The 27,942-nt window shown below is 39.3% G+C and overlaps 1 long non-coding RNA gene and 1 pseudogene across 2 annotated transcripts in view; both read right to left on the bottom strand.

Moving 5' to 3' along the window:
- The window catches only part of LOC143684538 (uncharacterized), a 117,298-nt gene that overhangs the window by 44,937 nt on the left and 44,419 nt on the right, over positions 1–27,942 (bottom strand). The window lies entirely within an intron of this gene.
- Positions 3,009–27,749, bottom strand: LOC143682200 (medium-chain specific acyl-CoA dehydrogenase, mitochondrial pseudogene; annotated as a pseudogene).

Genomic DNA, 27,942 nt, shown 5'->3' with positions numbered 1-27,942 from the left:
GTAGAGTCCCTTCTGGGACTGGAGAAAAAAATAAGGAACTATTAAATTTCCCCATCTGGACAACACCTTAGGGGCTCCCAAGAAACATTAGGGGCTACCAAGAAATAGGTGAGGCCCTTGATTTTGATGTTGCCCATATAAAACCCATTTCTGTAGCTAAGTCTCCCTGAAAGCATGGAACATGATTCCTAGGGATGAGTCTAGCCCTGGTACTGTGGGAGCAACAATGCCTTCCAGACCAAAAGGGGAAAAAAGAAATGTAACAAAATAAGGTATCAGGGGAATGGAGTCAAGAGGCTACTCTGAAAGCTGCTTTCAGGCAAGCTTCAGCTAGATATTGCTAACTGCCATGTTTGCCAACCCCCTGACAACATCATTCGTATTAACCCTAAAGAACACCTAGGGCTCTAACTGAGACTCTACCGAAGTTTCATTCACTAAGTTTCCTTTCCTGAAACTTATAACCTTCAGAGAGTTCCTAGGCTAGTAAGTCCTGAAACCCGGAGGGGCCAGCCTCTCCAAGAATACCAACTAATTCCATCCCCCTATCCTATATTGTCAATACCCCTTTTCAACATGAAAAAGAATGGGCATGCATCAAAGACCCATAGAGATTGGAGTAGTGTCAAAGGAGAAGGAGGAGTTTAATAGAGAAGATAGGATTGAACAGATGATTATGACACTGAATCACTATATTGATTTTTTTTGGCCTCTGGTGTTTTGTAGCAATAAGATGGTAAAACCTGAAGTTGTGGAATGGTAAGCCATTTCAAACTTTGAAATCTGTTCTATAACTACTTGTTAAAATGTTTGCTGAAAATTATTGCTCCTTTTAATTTTTTTTTTACTTTTTGTATATATTTCACAATAAAAAACATCTTTAAAAGACTTATTGCAAAGCTAAGGTAATCAAAAGTTTGGTACTGGCACAAGGATAGACATATAGACCAATGGAATAGAATTGAGAGTTCAGAATTAAACCTATACATTTCTGGCAAACTGATTTTTGATGAGGAATCCAAGTACATTCAATGGGAAAGAACAGTCTTTAAACGAATGGTACTGAAAAAACTGGATATCCCAATGCAAAGAAATGAAAGTGGATCCCTACCCCATACCATATACAAATCCACTCCAGATGGCTCAATGACCTAAATACAAAAACCAAAACTATAAAAACATTTAGAAGAAAACATAGGGAGCTTGGATGGAGCTTCGCATCTCCAGGTCTTTGTATTAGGTATCACAAAAATTAAAAATTCTGTGCATCTAGGGAAATTATCAAGAAAGTAAAAATACAACCAACAGAATGGGAGAAAATATTGGAAATCCTATTAGCGGATAAGGGTTTACTATCCAGAGTTTATAATGAAATCCTACAATTCAACAACAGAAAGACAACCCAATTTAAAAATAGGCAAAGGACTTGACTATCTCCAAAGAAGATATACTAGTGGCCAGCAAGCACATGAAAAGCTGTTCAACATCATTATTCATTAGGGAAATGCAAATCTAAACCACAATGAGATGCCATTTCACACCCACTAGAATAACTATTATTTTAAAAATAGAAGATAAGTGCTGGTGAAGATGCAGAGAAACACATTATTGGTAGGAATGTAAAATGGTGACAACACTATGGAAAACAGTTTGGCAGTTCCTCACAAAGTTAAATATAGAACTACAGTTATGACCTGGCAATCCCATGACCGGGTAGATACCCAAAAGAATTGAGAGCTGGGAATCAGACAGATATTGTACACCAATGTTCATAGCAGCATTATTCACACTAGCCAAGAGGTAAAAACAACTCAAATGTCCAGCAGCAGATAAATTAATAAACAAACAGTGGTATATACACACAATGGAATATTATTCGGTTGTAAGAAGAAATGAAGTCTTGATGTATGCAACAACCTGGCTGAACCTTGAGGACATTATGTTGAGTGAAGTAAGCCAGACACAAAAGGATAAATTTGTATAATCTCACTAATATTAACTAAATATAATGAGCAAACTCATTGAGTTAATATCTAGAGTACAGGTTACCAGAAAATATGAGGGTAGAAAATGGGGAACTGATGCTCAATCTGTACAGAACTTTTAATAAGGTTAATTGTAAATGTTTAGAAATAGATAGAGGTGATGGTAGCACATTATTGTGAGCGTAAGTAATAGCACTGCATGTTGTGTGTGATTGTGGCTGAAAGAGGAAATTTAGGGTCATGTACATCACTTGAAGGAAAGCTAGAGGATGAGATATGGGACTGTATAACAAAGTGAAACCTGTTGTAGACAATGAAAGTGGTTAATAGTAAAAACATAATAAAGTTTTTCCATGAATTAGAACAAAAGTATGTCGCTATTACAAGGTGTTAATAATAGGGTGGTATATGGGAAAAATACAACTAATGTAAACTATGGGCTAGAGTTAACAATATTATAATTTTCTTCCATCAATTGTAAAACAGGTACCAGACCAATGCTAAGTGTTAATAACAGGGGGATATAAGGGAAATGGTCTTTTTGGAGCAGTGAAAACATTCTAAAACTGATTGTGGTGATGAAAACACAGTCTGTGATTTTACAGAAAGCCACTGATTGCACACCTTGGATGGATTGTATAGTATGTGAATAAAACTGCTTTAAGATAACAGATGATGACTTTTAAAGGCAAAAAAAAAGAATAATTGTTTGTATAAGCCTTTTATCTTTTCTGGAGCTTAAATAGTGAGTCATGTTGTGGTTCAACAATTCACCATGTTTCTTTGGAGGTCTTAATTTTTATACTTGGCAGTGTGTTCACAGGCAATAAATAAGCCTTTGAGTTTGTGCAGTACTTTCATAAATCTGATAGAGCTTGGCATCTCTGATTAGTTTTTCCACAGGATATTCAGTATTAAATCTATTGACTCCAAAAATTTGCACAGCCTCAGTATTTAACTGATTTGTAGTATCTCCAGCAAAAGCCTTGGCAATAGAGGCAAAAAGGTATTTTGGCAACCAGAATTGACTTCCCAAGCTGTTCTCTGGTAACTTAATCTAGCTAGTTCAACTTTCATTGCCATTTAAACCAGCAAGAAAGCTATCTCTTGGTGCTCTACAAGCAGCTTTCCAAAAGTCTTCCTCTCCTTTCTTTTCTGCTTCAGTTAAAACCAGCAACATCAGACCCTGCTATAGGTTCTGTTACACAATAGGCACACATCAGTTGCTCCTCAGTCATCCTTCTCAAATACATTTTTTGTTGTTGATCATTTCCAGCAGAAATAACTGGCATTTACCCCCAAGGAATCAGCTTCAGTAGCAGTCTGAACCCTAGTACATCCATAAGCTATCTCTTCAGTAATTAAACAAGCATCAAAGCATCCAAAACCAAGCACCTCCAACTCTCTGGAATGTGTGTATTCATCAAACCAAGTCCCCACACTCTGTTAATTAGGTGAAAAGGTACTCTCCAATTTTATTATATTCTGCAGCAAAAGGGATTATTTCCTTTCTGGCAAATTTATGAGTAATAGCTTGAAATTCTTTCTGCTATTCAGTGAGTTCAAAATTAAAACTGAATCCTGGTTCACGTTGTAGGGCAGCTTTTGTATGTTGTGCTTGCCGGTAAAGATGAGATATACTTCTGAGGAGCCTGCAGCTTTGCCTAAACACTGCTGCCAGCCAGGTTAGCTTCAGATCCAGCTACTCTGATATATAGAAATCCAAAGGGATCCCAAGAAGTCTACTAGAACTAATAAATGAACTTAGCAAAATGTCAGAGTACAAGTTCAGCCAATAAAAAATCAGTATTCTCTATATAACAGCAATCAACACTCTGAAGAGGAAATTAAGAAAACAATTTCATTTACAATAGCATTTAAAAGAAATGTGGTAGAATAAAATATCTAGAAATAAATTTATCCAAGAATGTGAAAGACTTGTATACTGAAAACTACAAAACATGGCTAGGGGAAATTTAAAAGGACCTAAATAAATGACAAGACATCCCCTGTTCACGGACTGGAACACAATATTGTTAAGATGTCAATAGTGCACAAAGTTATCTTTGATGCAAAGCAATCCCTATAAAAATTCCAGTAGGCTTTATTTTCTATTAAATGGAAAAGCTGATCCTTAAATTCATATGGAACTGAGAGGGGATCTAAACAGCCAAACCAATTTTGAAAAAAAAAAAAAAGTTTGAAACTAAGTGTGTTATCAGCATAGGGACAGACAAACCAATGGAATAGAATTGAAGGTCCAGAAAGAGACTGTTACATATATAGCTGAGTTTTTAAAGGTACCAAGGCATTTGCAATGGTGTTGGGAAAAAATGGATACAAAAGAATGAAACTGGACTGCTACCTCACACCACATACAAACTAATTCAAAATTTATCATTGACCTAAATATAAAAGCTAAAGCCATAAAACTCTTAGAAGATAACATGGGGGAGTCTTCACGACCACAGATAGGTAACAGATTCTTACATATGATACCAAAAGTACAAACAGCAAAGGTAATTAGATGAATTGGGCTTCATAAAAATTTTAAAACCTTTGTGCAAAAGACATTATCAAGTAAGTGAAAAGGCAACCTACAGAATTGAAGAAAATATGTAGAAACTTCATATCTGATAAGGGCTTAATATCCAGTATATATAAAGAATATTTACAATGCAACATCAAAAGACAGACAACCTAATTAAAAATTGGTAGAGAAAAAAATGAGCAAAGGACTTGAGTAGATATTCTTCCAAGAGGATATACAAATGACCAATATGCATATGAAAAGAAGTTCAAAAATCATTAGCCATTAGGGAAATGAAAATCAAAATCACAGTGATATACCACTACATACCACAAGGATGACAATTATTTTTTTTTTACATTTTTTAAAATTGTAAAATATAACAATATACAAAAAAGCAATAAATTTCCAAGTACATTTTAACAAGTAGTTATAGAACAGATTTAAAAGTTTGGTGTGGGTTACAGTTCATGATTTTTTGTTTTTTCTTCTAGCTACTCCAAGTTAGTGGAGATCAACAGAAATATCAATATAATGATTCAGCAGTCATGCTCATTTGTTAAATCCTATCTTCTCTGTTATACTCCTCCTTCTCTTTAAATAACATATATACATAAAAGCAATAAATTTCAAAGTACAAAATAATTTGTTGTAGAACAGATCCAGATTTTGGTATGGATTACAGTTCCACAATTTCAGGTTTTTATTTCTAGATGCTCTAAGGTACTGGAGGCTAAAAGAAATATCAATATTATGATTCAGCACTCATATTCATTGGTTAAACCCTACCTTCTCCGTATAACTCCACCATCACCTTTGATCTTTCTCCCACTCTTTAGGGGTATTTGGCTATCCTCATTCTAATTTTTCATGTTAGAAGGCACTGTTGATAGCATGGGATAAGGGTATGGAATAGTTGATATTCTGGAAAGGCTGGCCCCTCTGCATTGCAGGACCCATCTGGTCCAGGACCCATCTGGAGGTTGTAGGTTTTGTAAAGTTACCCTGGTGCATGAAATCTTGGTAGAATCTTATATATTACCCTAGGTGTTCTTTAGGATTGGCAGGAATGGTTTTGGTTGGAGTTTGGCAAGTTATGATAGGTAGCAAGGTCTAACTGAAGCATGTGTAGGGGTAGCCTTTCAACTCTATTTGAACTCTCTCAGCCACTGATACCTTATTTGTCACACTTCTTTCCCCCCCTTTTGGTCAGGATGGCATTGCTGAAAGCACAGTGCAAGGACCACGTTCATCCCTGGGAGTCATTTCCCACACCACCTGGGAGACTTTCAACCCTGAATGTCATGTCCCACATAGGGGGGAGGACAATGGTTTTATGTGAAGAGTTGGGCATAGAGAGAGTGAGGCCACATCTGAGCAATAACAAAAAAAAAAAAGAGGTCCTCCAGAGGTGACTCTTAGGCATACCTATAGGTAGACTAAGCTTATTTCACATACATAAGCTTCACAAGAGCAAGCCTCAAGATTCTGGGCTTGGCTTATTAATTTGGTTTCCTTAATGTTTAACACAGTATCCAGGGTTTCTCTGGTGGTAAAGTTTAATAGTTCCATAAATCTTCTCGCATCCCTCAAGGGACTGATGACAGTTATTTTCAAAATGGAGAATAAGCATTGGCGAGGAAGTAGAGAAATCAGAACCCCAGTATATTATTGGTAGGAATGTAAAATGTTGCAGCACTGTGTAAAACAATATAGTGGTTCCTCAAAAGGTTACATATAAAATTATTGTGTGATCCAGCAATCTAACTCCTAGGTAGATAGACAAAGAAAGTGAAAAAAAGGGTCTCAAATGGATATTTTTTCATTACTTTTTACAGCTTCATTAGTCACAATAGCCAAAACGTGGACAAAATCCAAGTGTCCACCAATAATGAATGGATAAACAAAATGTGTTATATACACACAGTGATATATTACTTGGTCATAAGAAAGAAAAAAGTTTGGAATCATGCTGCAACATGGAATAACCTTGAAAACATTATGCTGATTGAATTAGCATGGCACAAAAGGACAAATATTGCATAATGCTACTTATATGAGCTATCTAGAATAGCAAATTCACAAGGACATACAGAGGTTATGAGAGGATGCAGGAGGGCTGGAAAGGGGAGATTTTGCTTAGTGGGTATAGCATGTTTGTAAATAAATTCTTTAAAAACTAACAAAATCAAGGGGATAAATAAATAATTCGATAATAGTTGGTTAGTTCAATAACAAACTTTCAAAAATGGATAGAAGTAGACATAAGATCTGCAAGGGAATAGAAGACTTGAACCACAATGTAAATGAAGTAGACTAGCAGATATTTGTAAAACACTCCACCCAACAACAGCATGATACTCATCATTCTCAGATGCACATGGAGCATTCTATTCTCCAGGACAGACCATCTGTTAAGTCATAAAACAAGTCTTAATAATTTTAATTACACAAAGGTTGTTTTCTGCCCCACCATGGAGTGGAATTAGAAAACAGTAATAGAAGGAAATCAGAAAAATTCACAAATATGTGGAAATTAAACTACATGCTTTGAGATAACAAATAGAACAAAGAAGAAATCACAAGGGAAATTAGAAAATACTTTGAGATGAATGCAAATGAAAATACAGCATTCCAAAACTCTGTATACAATGTAAAAAGAATAAACAAGAGGGAAATTTCCGCAGGGGCAGCTACCCTGGTGAGGACAGCTACTGAATACACAGACTGGTGCTTTCAGAAGAAATGCCACGTGGAAGGAAGGTTTTGACCCTGCCCCCATCCCAAGGTGACTGATGGCAGAGCACCTGTCATGGCCAGGAGCTGTCACATCACTGTAACTGACTTCTGTGTGTGGAGAGAATTGCCCCACCTCGGGACAAGCAGATAAGATGAAGCAGACATTTCCTAAGTACTACTAGGAATCACATACAGTGCTTGTAGCTTGAAGACTCAAGACATGAGTAAAATATAGACCCTACTGTCAAAAAAGAAAAAAAATTAATCTTGGTATGCAACAAAAGCAGTGCAAATAGAGACATATAGAGCTATAAATACCTGTATTAAGAAAAAAGTCTAAAGGGAGAGATGTTTCAGTGGCTGAGAGATTTCAAACAGAGTTGAGAAGTTATCCTGGAGATTATTCTTATGCATTATATAGAAATCCCCTTTTTAGTTTAAGGTGTATTAGGCTAGAGGGAAGTGCCTGAAACTGTAGAGCTGTGTTCCAGTAGCCTCGAAACTTGAAGATGATTATATAAAGATAACATTTACAATGTGACTGGCTGACTGTGAGAACCTTGTGTCTGATACTCTTTTTTATCCAGGGTATGGACAGATGAGTAAAAAAAATGTGGGTGTGGTAATTAGGTTCAGGTGTCAATTTGGCCAGGTGAAGGTGCCTAGTTCTGCTGCTGTGGACATGAGCCAATGGTACATGAACCTCATCTGTTGCTCATTACATCTGCAGTCAGCTAGGAGGTGTGCCTGCTGCAGTGAATGATGTTTGACTTAATTGGCTGGTGCTTAAATGAGAGAGCTCAACATAGCACAGCCACAGCAGCTTAGCATACCTCATCTCAGCACTTAGCAGCTCAGCCCGAGCCTTTAGAGATGCAGAAAGAAATCACCCCAGGGAAAGTTGTTGGAACCCAGAGGCCTGGAGAGTAGGCCTGCAGAGATCACCCTGTGCCTTCCTGCGTAAGAAAGAACCTCAGTTGAAAGTTAGCTGCCTTTCCTCTGAAGAACCAATGAAATAAATCCCCTTTTATTAAAAGTCAATCTGTCTCTGGTGTGTTGCATTCTGGCAGCTAGCAAACTAAAACAATGGCTAAACAAACAAATAAATAATAGGGGGATAAGGGGTAAAATAAATTGGGTAGATGGAAATACTAGTGGTCAATGAAAGGAAGGGGTAAAGGGTATAGTACATATAAGTTTTTTCTTTTTTCCTTTTATTTCTTTTTCTGAAGTGATGCAAATGTTCTAAAAATGATCATGGTGATGAATACACAACTATGTGATGATATTGTGAGCCATTGATTGTATACCATGTATGGACTGTATTGTGTGAAAATTTATCAATAAAAATATTTAAGAAAAGAAAAAAGTCTCAGCCCCAAGCAAGATGGTGGAGTAAGACAATACAGTCTCCATTCCCCCACAGAAGCTTTGAAAGTCCAGGAAGAACTGGAAGAAATATCTTTCTAAAATCTTCAGAAAACAGTTAAAAGGCTAGCAGAAACAGGGTGCATGCCAAATCAAGAAAAAGGCTACTTAAAAGCAGCAGGGCTGGTCAACAAAGATGATGGCACAAGACACTCCAGGGCACAGTTCTCCCCCAGGATCTTCAAATAGCTAGCAAAAACTAGCTGAGCCATCTGCTGTAACCGGGTGAGTACCAAGTCAAGGAAATGCACCTTGAAAAACAGGAGGTGAAACTTGTGGTGCACTTGCTAGCATTTCCCTATCCCCTCCCCAGTGCTATTCAAGCCAGCCTGCATTCCCATTGTGGGTCCCTGGCCCAGTTCCAGAAGGAATAGAGTAACCCCTGTATGCACACAGGGGTGCCTATGTGTCAGTGCCAGTCTATATGGTGGAAATCTGAAAGACTAAGCCAGGAAATATGACTCGGGCTCACTTTTTCCCATAACTTGTACTATAGGCAGAAGGAGCATGCATACAGCTAAAGCAGCTTAAAAAGCAATTGAGTTTAAATAGCCTTGGGCAAAGGATTATGTGCCTTAAGTTATATAATAGAGTACCCGGGATGGGGAAGAAGTCTATTTCATAGGAAGTAGAGGGGGCATTCAAATTCCTGAAAACAGGGAAATACCTCAGGCCACAAGCAAGCACAAGAGCAGGGAAAGAAGCAATCTTGACACATGCTCAGACAAAACAAAGAGGACCCTGTACTTTACTTTGTCTTGGACTGATCTTGGTAGGAGGGCCAAACTCTAAAGACCACCAACCAAAACACAGCCAATTTGCAAAGACTGTGAATTGCAAATCACAACCCAAAAACAAACAATTTTGTTGTTGGATTTTTTGTTTTTACATTGGTTGCTTACTTTTATTTGCTACTGGCACTAAAGGAAATCTCTGTTATACCAGTAGCTGGATTCAAAATTAAAGAACAGACAACTCAGGGACTAATCCCAGAGTTAACCCTTTAAAATATTTAATTGTACAGTATGTAAAAGACAGTAAAACAAATAAGAAACAGTTAAATGCTGGTCCATGCAAAGGAACAAGATATAAATCCAGAAACCATCAACAAAGAAGACTAGACTTTGAACATAACAGGCAAAGATTAAAAAAAAACAAACAACAAAAAAAAATTTCAATATGCCCAAGGTGGTCAATAAAAACACAGTAAGAACTAAAGGATATCAGGAAAAGAATTAATGAGCACCACGAGAATCTCAATAAAGAGATGGAAATTTTAAAAAGGGAACTAAAAAGAAATACTGGAGTTGAAGACTACATTAATGAAATTAAAAATTCCCAAGAGGGTTTCATTAACAGATAGGAGATGGAAGAAGAAAGAATCAGTGAACCTAAAGACAAGACATTAGGAATGATTTCAGCTCAGGAACAGAAGGAAAAAAGAGTTTTTAAAAAGTGGACAAAGCCTAATAAACACCATTAAATATATCTTTATATTCATTATTGGAGACTCAGAAGTAAAAGAAAGAAAAAGGAGCAGGGATAACGTTCAAAGAAATAATGGTGGAAAACCTTCCAAATTTAATGAAGTATATAAATGTGTGCATTCAAGAATCCCAAGAACCTCAAACAGGATAAATTCAAAGAGAACTTGCCCACATACATAGCCAAACTGTTGAATGACAGAGTACTGAAAACTGCAAGAAAAAAGAAATGCATTATGTACAAGAAAGTCTCATAAGTTTATGTACTGATTTCTCATCAGAAACTAGGGAGGCAAGAAAGCAATGGGACAAAATATTTAAAGTGCTGAAAGAAAACAACCAATAATTTTATATCCAGTCTTGATTTTCAAAAATAAGGGAATAATTAAGACATTCCAAATAAACAAAAACTGAAGGCAAACTACACTATTAGCAAGACTAAAAGGAGTTCTTTAGACTGAAAGGAAAGTGACTAGGAAAGACCTCCAGTAAAAGTAACCAAATGGATAATACTAAATGTCAGTATTATTACATTCTATATTTTCATTACATACCAAAAAGCTTCTTACAGTTTCTAAACTGCAGACGCAGAAACAATAATGATAAATCTATGGCTTTGAATATGCAATGTATAAAGATATAATTTGTAACAGCTACAACAAAGGGGGGGCATGGAGGAGTATAGGAACACTATTCCGGAATGCTACTGAAGTTAAGTTGGTATCAAATAAAATGTGACTGTTGCAGATTTAGGATTTTAAATTTTAACTCTATGGTAACCACAAAGAAAATATATGACTGTGCTGGTTTGAAAGGATGTATGTACCCTACAAAAGCCATGTTTTAATCCTAATCCCATTTTGTAAAGGCAGCCATTTCTTCTAATCCCTATTCAGTACTATATGTTTGAATCTGTAATTAGATCATCTCCCTGGAGATGTGACTCAATCAAGCGTGGTTGTTAAACTGGATTAGGTGGAGATGTTCTCCACCCATTCAGGTGGGTCTTAATTAGTTTACGGAAATCCTTTAAGAGGAAACATTTTGGAGAAAGCGAGAGATTCAGAGAGAGCCGAGGATGCTGCAGCACCACGAAGCGGAGAGTCTACCAGCCAGCGTTTCGGAGACGACGAAGGAAAACGCCTCCCAGGGAGCTTCATGAAACAGGAAGCCAGGAGAGAAAGCTAGCAGATGATGCTGTGCTTGCCATGTGCCCTTCCAGCCAAGAGAGAAACCATGTCTGTGTTCACCATGTGCCTTCTCACTTGAGAGAGAAACCCTGAAGTTCATCGACCTTGTTGAACCAAGGTATCTTTCCCTGGATGCCTTTGATTGGACATTTCTATAGACTTGTTTTAATTGGGACATTTTCTCAGCCTTAAAAATGTAAACTAGCAACTTATTAAATTCCCCTTTTTAAAAGCCATTCTGTTTCTTGTATATTTCATTCCAGCAGCTAGCAAACCAGAACAGTGACCATATATACAGAAAGAAATGAGAAGGGACTCAAAATGGGACAGTACAAAAATCAAATAAATATGAAAGTAGGCATCAGTGGAAGAATTGAGGGACAAAAAAGTATAAGACTAACAAAGAGCAAATAGCAAAGCGGCAGGAGAAAGTCCTGCACTATCAATAGTTACTTTAAACATAAATGGATTATACTCTTAAGTCAAAGGCATATATTGGCAGATGAATAAAAAGCATGACCTAACTAAATGCCACTTATAAGAGGCTGCCCTTAAATTCAAAGATGTAAGCAGTTTGAAAAGGAAAGAATAGGAAAAAATATACCATGCAAGTAGTAACAAAAAGAGAGCTAGGGCTGCTACACTAATACCAAATAAAATAGTAAAAAATGGCTATAACAGAAAAAGAAGGTCATTACATACTGATAAAGAGGTCAATTGAACAAGAAGACATAACACTTATAGACAAAAATAATTACCTAACAGCAGAGCCCTAAAATATATGCAGAAAATATTGACAGATTTGAAGAGAGAAATAGATGGTTCTACATAAGTAGGAAGAGACCACTCTCAATAATGGATAGAACATCCAGACAGAAGATTAATAAGGAAATAGAAGACCTGAATGATACTTTAAACCATCAAAACTAGCAGACATATATAGACCACCTCATCCAACAACAACAGAGTACACATTCTCTCTAGTGCCTCTGATTCATTATCAGGGTAGACCATGTCAGCTCACAAAATAAGTCTTAATAAATCCAAGAATATTCACATCATAAAATGTATCCTCTACAGCAAGAAAAGAATGAATCAGGAAATGAATAACAAGGAGAACTGGAAATTCACAAATATGTGGAAGTCAAACAATGCATTCAGTCATGGTCAAAAATAAATCACAAGGAAAATTAGGAAATATCTTTTTTTAAATTTCATTAATTAAAAAAAATTACAAGAAACAAACATTCCCAACACATACACTCAGCAATTCACAATATCATCACATAGTTGCATATTCATCATCATGATCATTTCCCAGAACATTAGCATCAATTCAGAAAAAGAAATATAACAAACAGAAAAAAAAATTTTACAGGCCATACCCCTTACTGATCCCTTTCACTGATCACTAGCATTTCAAACTAAATCTATTTTAACATTTGTTCCCCCTATTATTTATTTTTATTCTATATGTTCCTCTCATCTGTTGACAAGGTAGATAAAAGGAGAAGCAGACACAAGGTTTTCACAATCACACAGTCACATTGTGAAAGCTATATCATTATACAATCATCATCAAGAAACATGGCTACTGGGACACAGCTCTACATTTTCAGGCAGTTCCCTCTGGCCTCTCCATTATGTCTTGGTTAACAAGGTGATATCCACTTAATGCATAAGAATAACCTCCAGGATAACCTCTCGACTCTGTTTGGAATCTATCAGCCATTGACACTTTGTCTCATTTCACTCTTCCCCCTTTTGGTCGAGAAGGTTTTCTCAATCCGTTGATGCTGGGTCTCTGCTCATTCTAGAGTTTTTCTAAATCCCTTGATGCTGAATCTCAGCTCATTCTGGGATTTCTGTCCCATGCTGTCAGGAAGATCCACACCCCTGGTAGTCATGCCCCACGTAGACAGGGGGAGGGTGGTGAGTCTGCTTGCTGTGTTGGCTGGAGAGAGGCCACATCTGAGCAACAAAAGAGGTTCTCTTGGGGGTGACTCTTAGGCTTAATTTTAAGTAGGCTTGACCTATCCCCTGTGGGGTTAAGTTTCATATGAACAAACCCCAAGACTGGGGGTCAGCCTATAGCTTTGGTTGTCCACACTGCTTGTGAGAATATCAAGAATTCAACTTGGGGAAGTTAGTTTTCCCCCGTTCTCACCATTCCCCAAAGGGGACTTTGCAAATACTTTTCCACTCACTGATCAAATCACTCTTGGATTTATCAGGGCATCACCTGGACAAACCAACAAAATCTCATGTCCTATACAAAGTTCCATGTACTTAAGGTGTTCAATCAACTATCTACATAAGTTATATTAGGAGATGCACTAGTCAAAGTATAGATTTGTACCAAATAAACATTATTTGCTTTAGCCTCACACATCAGTTGAAATTTTAAAATATTAAGTACCATCTATTTTCAGCACACTGCAGTTATGACATTCTTTTGTTCTTCCTCATGCAAAAACAGAAGCTCATGTGCTATCTGACAGATGTAAATGTTTCTATGAGTGTCTTGAAGGAAAATCTTATTTCCTATAGCCATAGACTTGAGATTTCAAAAATCAGACTCAGAATCTTATTGTTAGAGTAGTGACTTTAAAATTGAACTGAAACCTCAATCTTGCATAGGGTCTGCTATTAAAGTGAGGGCATTGATTGCTGAAAAATTGGATGGCAACATATGGATTGATAATGATGTCGGTGGCAAGGTTGAAACCCTAGGTCATGCCGAGTTTTCTCTAGATAACCCTGTAATAGTCTGCCCTGAGGACATAGCCGCCCCACCTCCAGCCTGCCCTGAGGAATTGGCCGTCCAACCTCCACTTGAAGGGATTAGCCCTAGAGTGATTAATCCTGTTTCACTAGATGAAACTGCAAATGAATGCCCTGAAGCAAATGGTTTAGAAGATACTTCTAATTCTTTTCATGACCCACCGCCACCACCCCTCATTTCTTCCAGACCTATAACTAGACTAAAGTCCCAACAGGTCCCTAAAGGTGAGGTACAAAGTATCACACATGAGGAGGTATGTTATACTCCAAAAGAACTGTATGCGTTTTCCCCTTTATATAGATAGAAATCAGGGGAATATGTATGACGGTGGATTTTAAGGGTGTGGGATAATGGTGGGAGGAATATAAGGCTGGATCAGGCTGAATTTATTGATATGGGTTCTCTAAGCAAAGATTCTGCTTTCAATGTTATAGCTCGAGGGATTAGAAAAGGCATTAACAATTTGCTTGGATGGTTGGCTGAAACATGGATCAAAAGGTGGCCGATATTAACTGAGGTTAAAATGCCAGAACTGCCCTGGTATAACATAGATAAGAGGATCCAGAGGCTTAGAGAGATTGGAATGTTAGAGTGGATTTATCATGCAAAGCCTGCTCTTACACCCCAGGAATGTCCAGAGGATGCACCTTTTACCAGAACTGTGAGAAAAAATTTGTGAGACAAGCACCATCATCCCTGAAGAGCTCCATAGTGGCACTTCTCTGTAGGTCAGATATTACTGTGAGAACTGCTGTCACTGAGCTGGAATCCTTAAAGACAATGGGGATGACGGAATCCTGAGTTGGCAGAAGCCAGGTGGCAGAATTTTATTGCCAAAGACAGGGTGGACATGGCAGTTAAAATAGACAGCAAACTCAAAGCAGGAGTCAAAATAATCTGACTCGCAGAGACTTGTGGCATTGGCTAGTAAATCATGGGGTACCTAGAAATACAACAGAAGGGCAGTCTACTAAATTCTTGTTTGAGCTGTATAAACAAAAGAGTTCTAGGTCAAGTGAAAAGAAGTCTAACTTGAATTACTAAAACACAGAGTCATGGTCCCTTAATCAATTTCCAGACTTGAGACAGTTTACAGACCCAGAGCCCATTGAAGGGGAGGCCAGGTCCCTTTGGAGGAGAACCCTGTTACACTGCCACAAATTTATACTGTTACTCTTTCTCCAGGCCTACCCCAAGGAGACTGATGGCCTTTTACCGGGGTAACTGTTCATTGGAGAAAAAGAAATGATCAGATATTTCGGAGATTAATAGACACTCGTTCAGAAGTGACATTAATTCCAGGGGACCCAAAATGTCACTCTGGTCCACTAGTCAGAGTGGGGTCTTATGGACGTCAGGTAATGGAGTTTTTAGCTCAGCTCCCTCACAGTGAGTCCAGTGGGCCCCCAGACCCATTCTGTTGTTATTTCCCCAGCCCCAAAATGCATAATTGGAATAGACATACTAAGAAACTGGCAGAATCCCCACATTGGCTCTCTAACTCATGGTGTGAGGGCTATTATGGTGGGAAAGGCCAAGCAGAAGCTGCTAGAACTACTCCCTGGCTAGCAAAATAGTAAATCAGAAGCAATATCAGATTCCTGGAGAGATTGCAGAGATTACTACCATTCTTAAGGACTTGATGGATGTAGGGGTAGTGATTCCTATCACATCCCCATTCAACTCTCCTATTTGGCCTGTGCAGAAAACAGATGGGTCTTGAAGGATAACAATGGATTACTGTAAGTTCAACCAGGTGGTAACTCCAATTGCAGCTGCTGTTCCGGATGTGGTATCATTGCTCAAGGAATGATACCTGGTACCTGATATGTAACTATTGATCTGGAAAATGATTTCCTCTCAATAGCTGTTAGTAAGGACCACCAGAAACAGTTTTCTTTCAGCTGGCAAGGTCAGCAATATACTTTTACTGTCCTACCTCAGGGGTATATAAACTCTTCAGCCCTATGTCATAATCTTGTCTGCAGGGACTTTGATCATTTCTCTCTCCCACAAGACATCATACTGGTCCATTATGTTGATGGTATCATGTTGATTGGACGTAGTGAGCAAGAAGTAGAGACTACTCTAGACTTATTGGTAAGGCATTTGCATGTCAGAGGATGGGAGATAAATCCAATAAAAACACAGGGGCCTTCCACCTCAGTGAAATTTCTATACCCCGCAGTGATGTGGGGCATGTCGAGATATCCCTTCTAAGATGAAGAATAAGTTGCTGCATCTGGCCCCTCCTATGACCAAAAAAGAGGCACAATGACTAGCTTGTTTCTTCGGATTTTGGTGACAACATATCCCTCATTTGGGTGTGCTATTACAGCCCATTTACGGAGTGACCAGAAAAGCTGCTAGTTTTGAGTGGGGAACTGAACAAGAGGAGGCTCTGCAACAGGTCCAGGCTGCTGTACAAGCTGATGTGCCACTCGGGCCACATGATCCAGCAAATCCAATGGTGCTGGAAGTGTTAGTGGCAAGTAGAGATGCTGTCTGGAGGCGTTAGCAGGCCCCTATAGGGGAATCATAATGCAGACCCTTAGGATTTTGGAGCAAAGCCTTAGCATCTGCTGCAGATAATTATTCTTCTTTTGAGAAACAGCTTTTGGCCTGCTACCGGGCCTTAGTAGAGACTGAATACTTAACCATGGGCCACCAAGTTACCATGAGACCTGAGTTGCCTATCATGAGCTGGGTGTTGTCTGACCTACCAAGCCATAAAGTTGGGCGTGCGCAGCAGTACTCCATCATAAAATGGAAATGGTATATATGAGACAGGGCCAGAGCAGATCCTGAAGGCACAAGTAAATTACATGAGGAAGTGGCCCAAATGCTCACGGTCTCCACTCCTGCCACATTACCTTCTCTTTCTCAGACCAGAGCTATGGCCTCTTGGGCATTCCTTACAATGAATTGACTGAGGGAAGAGAAAACTTGAGCCTGGTTTATAGATGGCTCAGCACAATATGCAGGAACCAACTGAAAGTAGACAGCTGTAGCACTCTAATGCCTTTCTGGGTTATCCTTGAAGGACAGTGGTGAGGGGAAATCCTCCCAGTGGGCAGAACTTTGAGCAATGCACCTGGTTGTTTATTTTGCTTGGAAGGAGAACTGGCTAGAGGTGCATCTGTATACTGACTCATGGGCTGTTGCTAATGGTTTGGCTGGATGTTCAGGCACTTGAAAAGACCATAATTGGAAAATTGGTGTCAGAGAGGTCTGGAGAAGAGATGTGTGGATAGACCATGAAGATATTTGTGTCCCATGTGAATGCACATAAGAGGGTGACTTCAGCAGAGAAAGGTTTTAATAATCAAGTGGATAAGATAACCTGTTCTGTGGATACAGTCAGCCTTTCTCCCCAGCAACTCCTGTCATTGCCCAATAGGCTCATGAACAAAGTGGTCATGGTAGTAGGGATGGAGGTTATACATGGACTTCCACTCACCAAGGCTGACCTGGCTACAGCCACTGCTGAGTGCCCAATCTGCCAGCAGCAGAAGCCCACACTCTGCCCCCTGAGGTGGGCAGCTGGCTACATGGTGGCAGGTTGATTACATTGGACCCCTCCCTTCATGGGAGGGGCAGCAATTTGTTCTAACTGGAATAGACACATACTGTGGATATGGGTTTGCTTTCCCTGCATGCAATGCTTCTGCCAAAACTACCATCTGTGGATTTACAGAATAGCTTATCCATCATCGTGGTAGTCCTTGTTCTGATCAAGGAACACACTTCACAGCAAATAAAGTGCGGGAATGGGCACATGCTCATGGAATTCTCTGGTCTCACCATGTTCCCCATCATCCAGAGGCAGCTGGATTGATAGAATGGCAGAATGGTCTTTTGAAAACTCAATTACAGTGCCAATTAGGTAGCAATACCTGGAAGGGCTGGGGTAATGTTCTCCAGGAAGCTGTATATGCTCTGAACTAGTGTCCGCTGTATGGTGCTGTCTCTCCCATAGCCAGGATCCATGGGTCCAGGAACCAAGGGGTGGAAATGGGAGTGGTATCACTCACTATTATTCCTAGTGAACTACTAGGAAAATTTTTGCTTCCTGTCCCTGCGACTTTGAGCTCTGCTGGCCTACAGGTTTTTGTTCCAAAAGGGGGAGTGCTTCCACCAGGAGAAACAACACCCGGTCACTTTGGGCTATTCATGCCCCTGGATCAACAAGCCATGAAGGGGATTGCATTACTGGCTGGTATGATTGATTCTGACTATCTGGGGGAAATAGAACTGCAACTACACAATGGAGGTAAAAAAGAGTTATTCTGGAATATAGGAGATCCCCCTAGGGCATCTTTTAGTACTACCATGCCCTGTGATTAAAATCAATGGAAAACTGCAACAATCCAATCCAGGCAAGACTACCAATGGCTCTGAAACTTCAGTAATGAAGGTTTGGGTCACCCCACCAGGCAAAGAACCATGGCCAGCTGAAGCACTTGCTGAGGGTAAAGGGAACATGGAACGGGTAGTGGAAGAAGGTAGTGATCAATATAAACTATGACCATGTGATCAGTTACAGAAATGAGGACTGTAATGTTGTTTTGTTCCTGTTATAGTATTTAAGTTGTAAGATATCTAGTTTAAAAATGAATATTACCCAAGGACTTGTACCATATCCTGGGGAGATTTAATGTGTTTCTGATTGTCTACAGGACAGTTGAGTATTGTTAGGTGAGGAAAAAATGTGTCTTTTATTGTTTTCTATTTAGAAATTAAATACTGTTTAAGGTGTTGTGTATAGCTGCCAAGTTGACAAGGGGTGGACTGTCATGGTCAGGTTCATGTGTCAAGTTAGCCAGGTGGTACCTGTTTGTCTGGTTGGGCAAGAGCTAGCCTGTCTGTTGCTATGAGGACATTTCATAGAATTAAATCATCATCACATGGGCTGCATCCACAGCTGATTTCATCTGTAATCAGCCAAGGGGAGTGCCTTCTGTGATGAGTGATGGTTAATCTAATCACTGGAAGCCTTTTTAGGAGGATTCAGAAGAGACAGGCTCTCTTTCTGTGTTGGCTGGTGAGCCTCTCCTGTGGAGGTCATCCAGACCCTCCATCAGAGTCGTCAGCTTCACAGCCTGCCCTTCGGATTTTGGACTCTATGTCCCCATGGTTACATGAGACACTTTTATAAATTTTATATCTACAGATATTTCCTGCTAATTCTTTCTCTCTAGATAACCTTGACTAATTCACTGCCAGATTGCAATATACCAGAGGTGGAACAGCCTTTAAAAAGGGAAATTATTACATTGTAAGTTCACAGTTCTAAGGCCATAACAATGTCCAAACTAAGGCATCCAGAGAAAGTTACCTTCACTCAAGAAAGGCCAGTATCTGTCACATGGGAAAGTGTATGGCTGGCACCTGCTTATCCTTGTTCCTATTTCCATTACTTCCAGCTTCTGATGCCAGTGGTTTCCTCTCTAAGCATCTGTGGGCCTTCACTTAGTTCCTCCTGGACACAAATCTGGGTTCTGGTTTGCTTAACATCTCATGGGAGGGCACATGGCTACATCTGCTGGGTTCTGCATCTCCAAATGTCCCTGTCTAGGCATCTGCACTCAAGCATCTCCAAATGTCTGCATCTCTGTTGGCTCTGAAGCAACTGTTCTCCAAGCATCTGAGTTTCCTCCAAAATATTTCCCCTTTTAAACGAGTCCAGTAAACTAATAAATACCCACCTTCAGTGGACAGAGTCACATCTCCATCTAATAAAAAGGTCACACTCACAATTGGATGTGTCACATCTCCATGGAAACAATCCAATCAAAAGGCCATACCCATAACTGGGTATCTCACATCTCCATGGAAACAATCTAACCAAAGTTTCCATCCTAAACAATAGATCTGCCTCCCACAAGATTGGATTATAATAGAAAGCATGGTTTTTCTGGGGTATATAACAATTTCAAATGAATACAACCCATTTTAAAAATGTACAAAAAACACGAATAGACATTTTTCCAAAGAGGAAATACAGATGGCGAAAAATTAAGCACATGAAAAGATGCTCATCTTCAGTAGCTAATATAATAGGGAAATGCAAATCAAAACCGCAGTGAGATATCATGTCATACTAGAATGGCCACTATTAAACAAACAGGAAACTACAAGTTTTGGAGAGGATGTGGAGAAATAGCAACACTTATTTACTGCCAGTGGGAATGTAAAATGGTATAACCACTGTAGAAGAGAGTTTGGTTGTTCCTCAGAAAGCTAAGTATTGAGTTGCCTTAAGATCCAGCAATCTCACTACTCAATCTATACCCAGAAGAATTTAAAGCAGTGACATTTGCACAACAATGTCCATAGCAGCATTATTCACAACTGTCAAAAGATGAAAATGACTCAAGTGTCCATAAACTGATGAATGGATAAACAAAATGTGGATATACACACAATGGAGCATTATTCAGCAGTGAAAGAATGAATTTCTGAAGCACACAGCAACATGAATGAACCCTAAAGACATCATGTGGAGTGAAATAAGTCAGTCACAAAAGGATAAAAATTGTATGATCTCATTAATATGAACCAGTTATAATATGTAAACTCATGGATGTAATATCTAGAATATAGGTCACCAGGAAATAGAAAGAAGCTAAGGAATGGGAAGCGATTGCTTAATATGTGCAGAATTTTTAACTAGGTTGAATTTAAACTTTTAGAAATAATGGTAGCACGTTATTGTGAGTATAACTAACTGTGTTGAATGGTATGTGAATATGGTTGAAAGGGAAAATCTAGAGTCATGTATGTCACCAGAAGGGGAAATCTAGAGTCATGTGTGTCACTTTTAGAGGTTAAAACATGGAAACAGGTAACACAGTCAATCTTGTGATGGATAATGATGGTGGTTAACAGTACAAAGATTTTTAAAAAAAGATCTTTCATAAACTAGAATAAATGTATGACTCGTACAGGGAAATAATACCAGAGCAATATATGAGGAAAAGGCACCTATTGCAAACCATGAACTATAGCTAACAGTGACCTCCTAATAGTCTTTCACCAACAGTAACAAATTATCACAGTCCAAACCCAACTCTTTCAGGGTACAAGACTGAGCAACTCTGAGACCAAAGGATACATCAGGCATGGCACCAGACATGAGTTAATTAGGACTTACAAACAGGAGAGGTTCTCAGGTGGTGGTAGTCTGAAGAAACACAGATAGCACCCCCTAATTAAAAGGGAATCAACAGGGCCAGTTATAGGGACCGAGACAAAAACAACAGGGTCTCATGATTTGAGTGGCTTTGTGATTATAGTCAACATATGCCCAGGAGGATCTTTAGGGTATTATTCTAAGATAATAGTGCTTACAATAGTATTAATGCGTCACAGGAAAATAGGGCAGATAATCATCAAAGAACTTTCAGGTCTGTTAATGTATAACTAAGAGCATTCTTTCTCCTCCAGGGAAGCTGTTTTTCTTCTAGCCTGGCTCTGGTCATGCAGGTTGCTGAGGTCTCATTTTCTATTATAGGAGACGGTTCTGAACCCTGGGTTGCAATATTAATGTACCACGCCAATACTAGGGGTCAATAATAGTGGGGCAAAAGGGATATGGGATGTTTGGGGTTTTCTCTTTTTTTAATCTTTAATTAAAAAATTGTTTCTCGAGTAATGAAAATATTCTAAAATTGATTGTGGTGATAAATGCACAACTATGTGATGACACTGTGAGCTTTGAATGGATTGTATGGTGTGTAACCATATCTCAATAAAATTGCAGTATATGAATGAAGCTAATCTGGATAGGACTAAGGTAAATCAGAACACAGCGTAAAGGATGATATTGTCCATATTTTAAAACTTCAACTTCTGTGTGAGACTTAAGGCAGAGATGTTTCTTGGGTGCAAAACTTATATCTGGGATAGTACATTTCCTAATTTAACTTGTATGGTCAGTTTAGTTGAACACCATAAATACATGGAATCTTGAATAAAGCATGAGATTTTGTTGGTTTGTCCAGGTTAGTGTGATGCCCCAAAAATCCCAGAGTAATTTGGACAGTGTCCTGGCTTGAAAGGATTATGTGCCCTAGGAAAACCATGTTTTAATCCTGATCCAATCTTGTGGAGGCAGCAATTTCTTGTAAACCCCATTCAGTACAGTATGTCAGAAACTTGATTAAATTATCTCCATGGAGCTGCGACTTGCCCAATTGAGAGTATTAACTTTTGAATAGAGGGAGATGTGACTCCACCCATTCTAGGTGGATATTGATTAGTTTGCTGGAATCCTTTAAAAGAAGCATGCATTTCGGAAGGAGCCACAAAGCAGAGAGCTCACTCCTCCAGAGACCTTTGGAGATGAATAAGGAATATGTCCCCAGGGAGCTTCATGAAACAAGAAGCCTGGAGAGGAAGCTTGCAGACATTGCCATGTTCACCATGTGTCTTTCCAGTTGAGAGAGAGAGACCCTGAACTTCATTGGCCTTTCTTGAGTGAAGGTAATCTCTTGTTGGTGCCTTTATTTGGACAATTTTATAGACCTGCTTTGATTGGGACATTTTCATGGCCTTAGAACTGTAAACTAGCAACTAAATTAAATTCTCCTTTTTAAAGCCATTCCATTTCTGGTATATTGCATTCTAGCAGCTAGCAAACTAGAACATGGTGTATTGGAACAGCTGGAGGGAAGTACCTGAAATTGTTGAGATGTGTTCCAACAGCCTTGATTCTTGAAGAAGACTGCATAAACTATATGGCTTTTACATTGTGATTGTGAGAATCTTGTGCCTGATGCTCCTTTTATCCAGGGTATGGACAGATGAGTAAAAAAACAAAAATAAGGAGAAAAATAAATAATAGGGAGGGGAGAAAGGGTAAAAATTTGGGTAGATTGAAATATTAGCAGCTAATGAGAGGTAGGAGTAAGGGGTATAGGATTTATGTGGGTTTTTTATTTTTATTTCTTTTTTTGAAGTGATACAAATGTTCTTAAAATGATCATCATGATGAATACACAACTATGTGATGATATTGTGAGCCACTGATTGTACACCATGAATGGACTGTATGTGTGTGAGGGTTTCTCGATAAATTTTTTTAAATTGCAGTAAAAAGATAACCTCACATTTTAAAGAATGATTCATACACAGTAAACTATTTCATGTATGAATTAAAATTTACACTTAATCCCAAAATTTTACACTGTTTTGCTGTTCTAAACTTTAAACACAAAATGAAAATTCCAATTGCATATGCTGACAGAATCGAAATGATTCAGTTTCTGTTTCCTCATCTTTATAATGACCATGGCATCATTGTTTCACATCCAGTATTTAAATACAGGAATATGTAGTACAACAGGGTTGGAGAGGTGAAATAGGCTTTTACAATGTGATTGTGAAAATCTTGTGCCTGATGCTCCTTTTATCCAGGGTATGGACAGATGAGTAAAACAACAAAAATAAGGAGAAAAATAAATAATAGGGAGGGGAGAAAGGGTAAAAATTTGGGTAGATTGAAAGATTAGCAGCTAATGAGAGGTAGGAGTAAGGGGTATAGGATTTATGTGTTTTTTTCTCTTTTTATTTCTTTTTTTGAAGTAATACAAAGCAAATCTTTAGGGTCTGCTCTCCAAAGAATACATATAGCTTAGCTTGCATGTGTGTGTATGTGGTGGTGGTGGTGGGGGGTCTACTCTTTAACTGAGAGTTCTCTGAAGCAGCTTCCACACGAAGAACATAAAGGATGAATAATAAATATGTGCTAATATAAAGCATATAGCTTTTTTAAAAATTGAAACTCAACATTAACCACTGCAATTGTATGGAATTTAGATACTAAGAAAAGGTTTTTTCCAGGGAGGAGCATTTTATCACTGACTTGTTTTGGATTGCCAGGGCATGGTTAAAATAAAAAGCAGACAGTAAAGATAGTATTTTATTGCTTTTAAATTCTCTACAGAACACCCACCCCTTATTGTCTAACCCTGGGGCTGACTATACCCCCCTGGAATGCCATTAATATTCAGATAAACTTTTCAGGGGATGATATCTCTTGGCTGTGAGTTAAGATTATGGACAAAAAAATACAGTATTAGGGGTGGGGCAGGGGTGGAGGTGTCCCAAGTCTAGGGAGTGGGGGTGGGGTAGGAATGGGGTCAGGGAGGGAGAAGAAGGAGGGTAGGTGGGTGGGTGGGGTAGGGAGGAATTGTAGAACAGCTGAAGGAGAAGGAGCTGGAAAGGGTTGTGTAGAAGATGTCTCTGATTCCTTCTGGGGTAAGGATTCCAGCTGTGTACTTCCAGGGGGACTTCGGTAGATTAGCTCCTGTTCCCTAGGCCAACAGGCTCCAATCGGGACATGCCTGAAGTATAAAGATTTCCTGCTTCTCTGTGTGCCTTTGAGTCTCTGTCAAACACAAATGATGGTGACTGAATCCTTTGCTAGAGCAAGTGCTGAATAGCCTTTGCTCTCGTTTCAATGGTCTTTTATTTCCACACTTACATAGGGGACCTCGGGAGCCTTACTTCCAGGGAACTTTGTATTCCATAAAGAGTAGAAAATATCAAGTGATTGAACAACACTTCTGCAGAAATCTTTTTAAAATAACAAAATAAATTCCTTAAGTGATGTCAATTTTGAACAAAAGAGCAAAGCAGCAATGATATATTTTGAATAAACCAATATCCAATAGGAAAATTTATCTGAAGAGGTTTGTGGGATTTGAAATATAATCACAGAGCATTCATTGTGAGAAGATGGTGGAGAAGGAAGCTCCAGGAATCAGTGCCTCTACCAGAACAACTACTGAACTGGCAGGAACTGTATCTGAGTCAACTATTTTAAAACTTTGGAGTCTAGTAGAACACTACACAGCATCCAGGAAAAAGCAAGAGGAAGAAGCTGGGAAGCTGCAGAAAATAATGGAGAATTTCATTGTCTGGCAGTAGCTACCATATCCCATACCCCAGACTCATGGCAGACAACAGTGGGGACCACAGGTCTGGCTCTGGGTACTGCTTGCTGGTGCCAGGGCGGATATAAAGACCTAGTTCCCCAAAATCTATAGGTGTGTGTTAAGATTACTGATCACTGCTTTTGATCAGCTGCTTCAGCCTGTAAGTGTGGTCATTGTTCCAAAACCCCTTGGGCAAAAGTGGCAGTGGAATATTAAAGTAACTTTCCTCAAAACTATGGAGAGCAGTTAAAGGGCTGCATAACTGGAAAAGTGCCAAGTCAAGAAAATGCAGTTTCAAAAACCATAGGAAAAGCTCCTGACACTCACACTGGCCCTTCCCTCTCCCTCTCCCCAGTGCATTTGGAGTCAGCTCTATCCCACTGTGAATCCCAGGCCTTGTTCTGGCTAGGAAAGACTAACCTAAGAAACTCCTCTTGGATTTGGCCCCCACCATGGAATTTGCCATCCAGGAAAAGCAGCTTGGGACAGGTAAATCAGTGTGAGAAACCAGACAGCCTGGGACAAAGGCTTACGTGCTTTAAATCCTACAATAGAGCACCAGGGAGAGGGAGAAAGTCTATTTCATGGGGAGTAGAGGAGGCATTAGGATTCCTGTAAGCAGGAGAACCCTAAGGCTACAAGCAAGTACCAGTCTGGGACATGACACAGGCTCGGAAAAGGCAGAGAGGACACTATACTTTGCATTTGCCTCAGGCTGATCTTCTTGAAAGGAGTGCTGAACTCTGAAAAAGAGCACCAACCAAGGCAGAGCCTATTTGCAATGACTGTAAAAGTCTCAAGGCAGGGGTAGGGGTAGGGGGTAGGTTTTAGCATTTATGTGTTTTGCCTTATTAACTTGGGCACCCAAGGAAATCTCTGCCATAACACAAACTAGATACAACTCAAGAAACAGCTCAAAGTCTAAATCCAAGAATTAACACTTTAAAATATTAAAGTGTGCAGTGTTTAACAAGAGATCACAAGACAAAGAAACAGGAAATGATGGCCCATTCAAAGAAAGAGGAAAACTCCAGAAAATAGGAACAAAGAAAACTGGAAATACTGGACAAAGACTTAAAAAATGATCCTTGATATGCTCAAGAAGTTAAAAGGAAATACACAGAAAGAACTAAAGTATATCAGGAAAACAATGGCTGAATAACATGAGATTTTCAATGAAGAGACAAATTTTTAAAAGGAACCAAAATAAATGCTAAAGTTGAAGTTATAATAACTGAAATGGAAAACTCCCTAGAGGGTTTCAACAGCAGATTGGAACTGGAAGAAGGAAGAATCAGTGAACTTGAAGACAAGACAATTGAAACAGGTTGAGAAGCAGAAAGAAAGAAGAATTTTAAGAAGTGAAAATAGTTAAGAGACCTATGGGACACTGTTTTAGTCTGCCAAAGCTGCTAGAATGCAACACATCAGAGATGGCTTGGCTTTTAATAAAAGAGGATTTATTCAGTTAAAAATTTATAATTCTTCAGAGGAAAAGGCAGCTAACTTTCATCTGAGGTTCTCTGTTACATGGGAAGGCACATGGCAACATCTGCTGGCCTTCTCTCCTAGCTTCTGGGTTCTAGTGGTCTTCCCCGGGTGATTCCTTTCTGCATCTCCAAACATCTGGGCTGTGCTGAGCTGACGTATGCTGAGCTGCTTGGCTGTGCTGCATTGAGCTCTCTTCTGACCTCTCTTTTAAGCCTCCAGCTAATTAAATTAAATGTCACTCATTGCAGAAGGCACTCCCCTTAGCTGACTGCAGTAGTAATCAGCCACAGATGAATTTCACATGCTAATGATTCAAGTCCACAGCAACAGAACTAGGTACCATCACCTGGCCAATTTGACACCTGAACCTAACTACCACATGTCCATTCCCTGTCAACTTGGCAAGTATACACATCACCTTAAACCATACTCAATAAAATACATACACTTAAATCACAACATCACAAAAGCCCCAAACCATTTCAGTAACAATACAAATACAATACCAACTCAAAAATGGTACAAAATCTCATCAAAGTCAGCTATAAGCATGGTCTGTTCTAAGACAAAAATTCTCTTCTGGCTCTGAACCTGTGAAACTCAGAACAAGTTATCTGCTGCCAATACACGAAGGAGGGACATTTATAGCATACATGTTGTCATTACCGTAGGGAGAAATAAAAAGGTACACAGGGGTCACTGGGCACAAACAGTTCTGAAAACCTGTAGGGCAAAATCTATTGGATTTCAAAGTCTGAAAGTAATTTATCTTCAGGGCTTTAGAAACCAGCAGTCCCGCACTTCCCAAGGACCTACGCAGTGGCTTTGCTCTCTCCAAACCCTGGGGTGGTTGCAATCTTGGAAGACATTGGGGGAGACCACTTTTTTCTCAGCTCCACCCTCTCCAAGCTTTGGGAGGCCCCAAGATCTCTGCCATCTCCAGGGCACATGCTCAATCTCCCCAGAACAATGGGGTAGCAACCAGGCTCCCCGCAAGCCCCAGTTTATGTGCTCCACCCTCTCCAGTGCCAGGGGTGGCACAACTCTTCCTGAGCAACAAAGGAGAAGGCTTGCTCTTTGCTCCTGGGACAAACTCACCCTCTCCACATATATGGTAGGGCAAACTCACCCTCTTCAGACCTGAGGTTTTTTGGCTTCTGACCCTAACTTCCATGGTTCTCTCACTCTGCAAACTCCAGCTTGTCCCTTTTCTGTTCCCCTTTGTCCAGACTGCAGTGGTTCTGTTTACACAAACAATCTCTTCAAAGTACTCTAGGCCTTTGCCATCAAACTCCTCACAGTTTCTCCAAAATCTCCCCCTTTTCCATCAAAAAAACTGTTCCAATATGTCTGGTGTTTGCAAACTG

This window comes from Tamandua tetradactyla, chromosome 5, assembly GCF_023851605.1.
Source record: "Tamandua tetradactyla isolate mTamTet1 chromosome 5, mTamTet1.pri, whole genome shotgun sequence".
Classification (NCBI taxonomy): Eukaryota; Metazoa; Chordata; class Mammalia; order Pilosa; family Myrmecophagidae; genus Tamandua; species Tamandua tetradactyla.
This window is presented reverse-complemented; position numbering and strand designations above follow the sequence as displayed.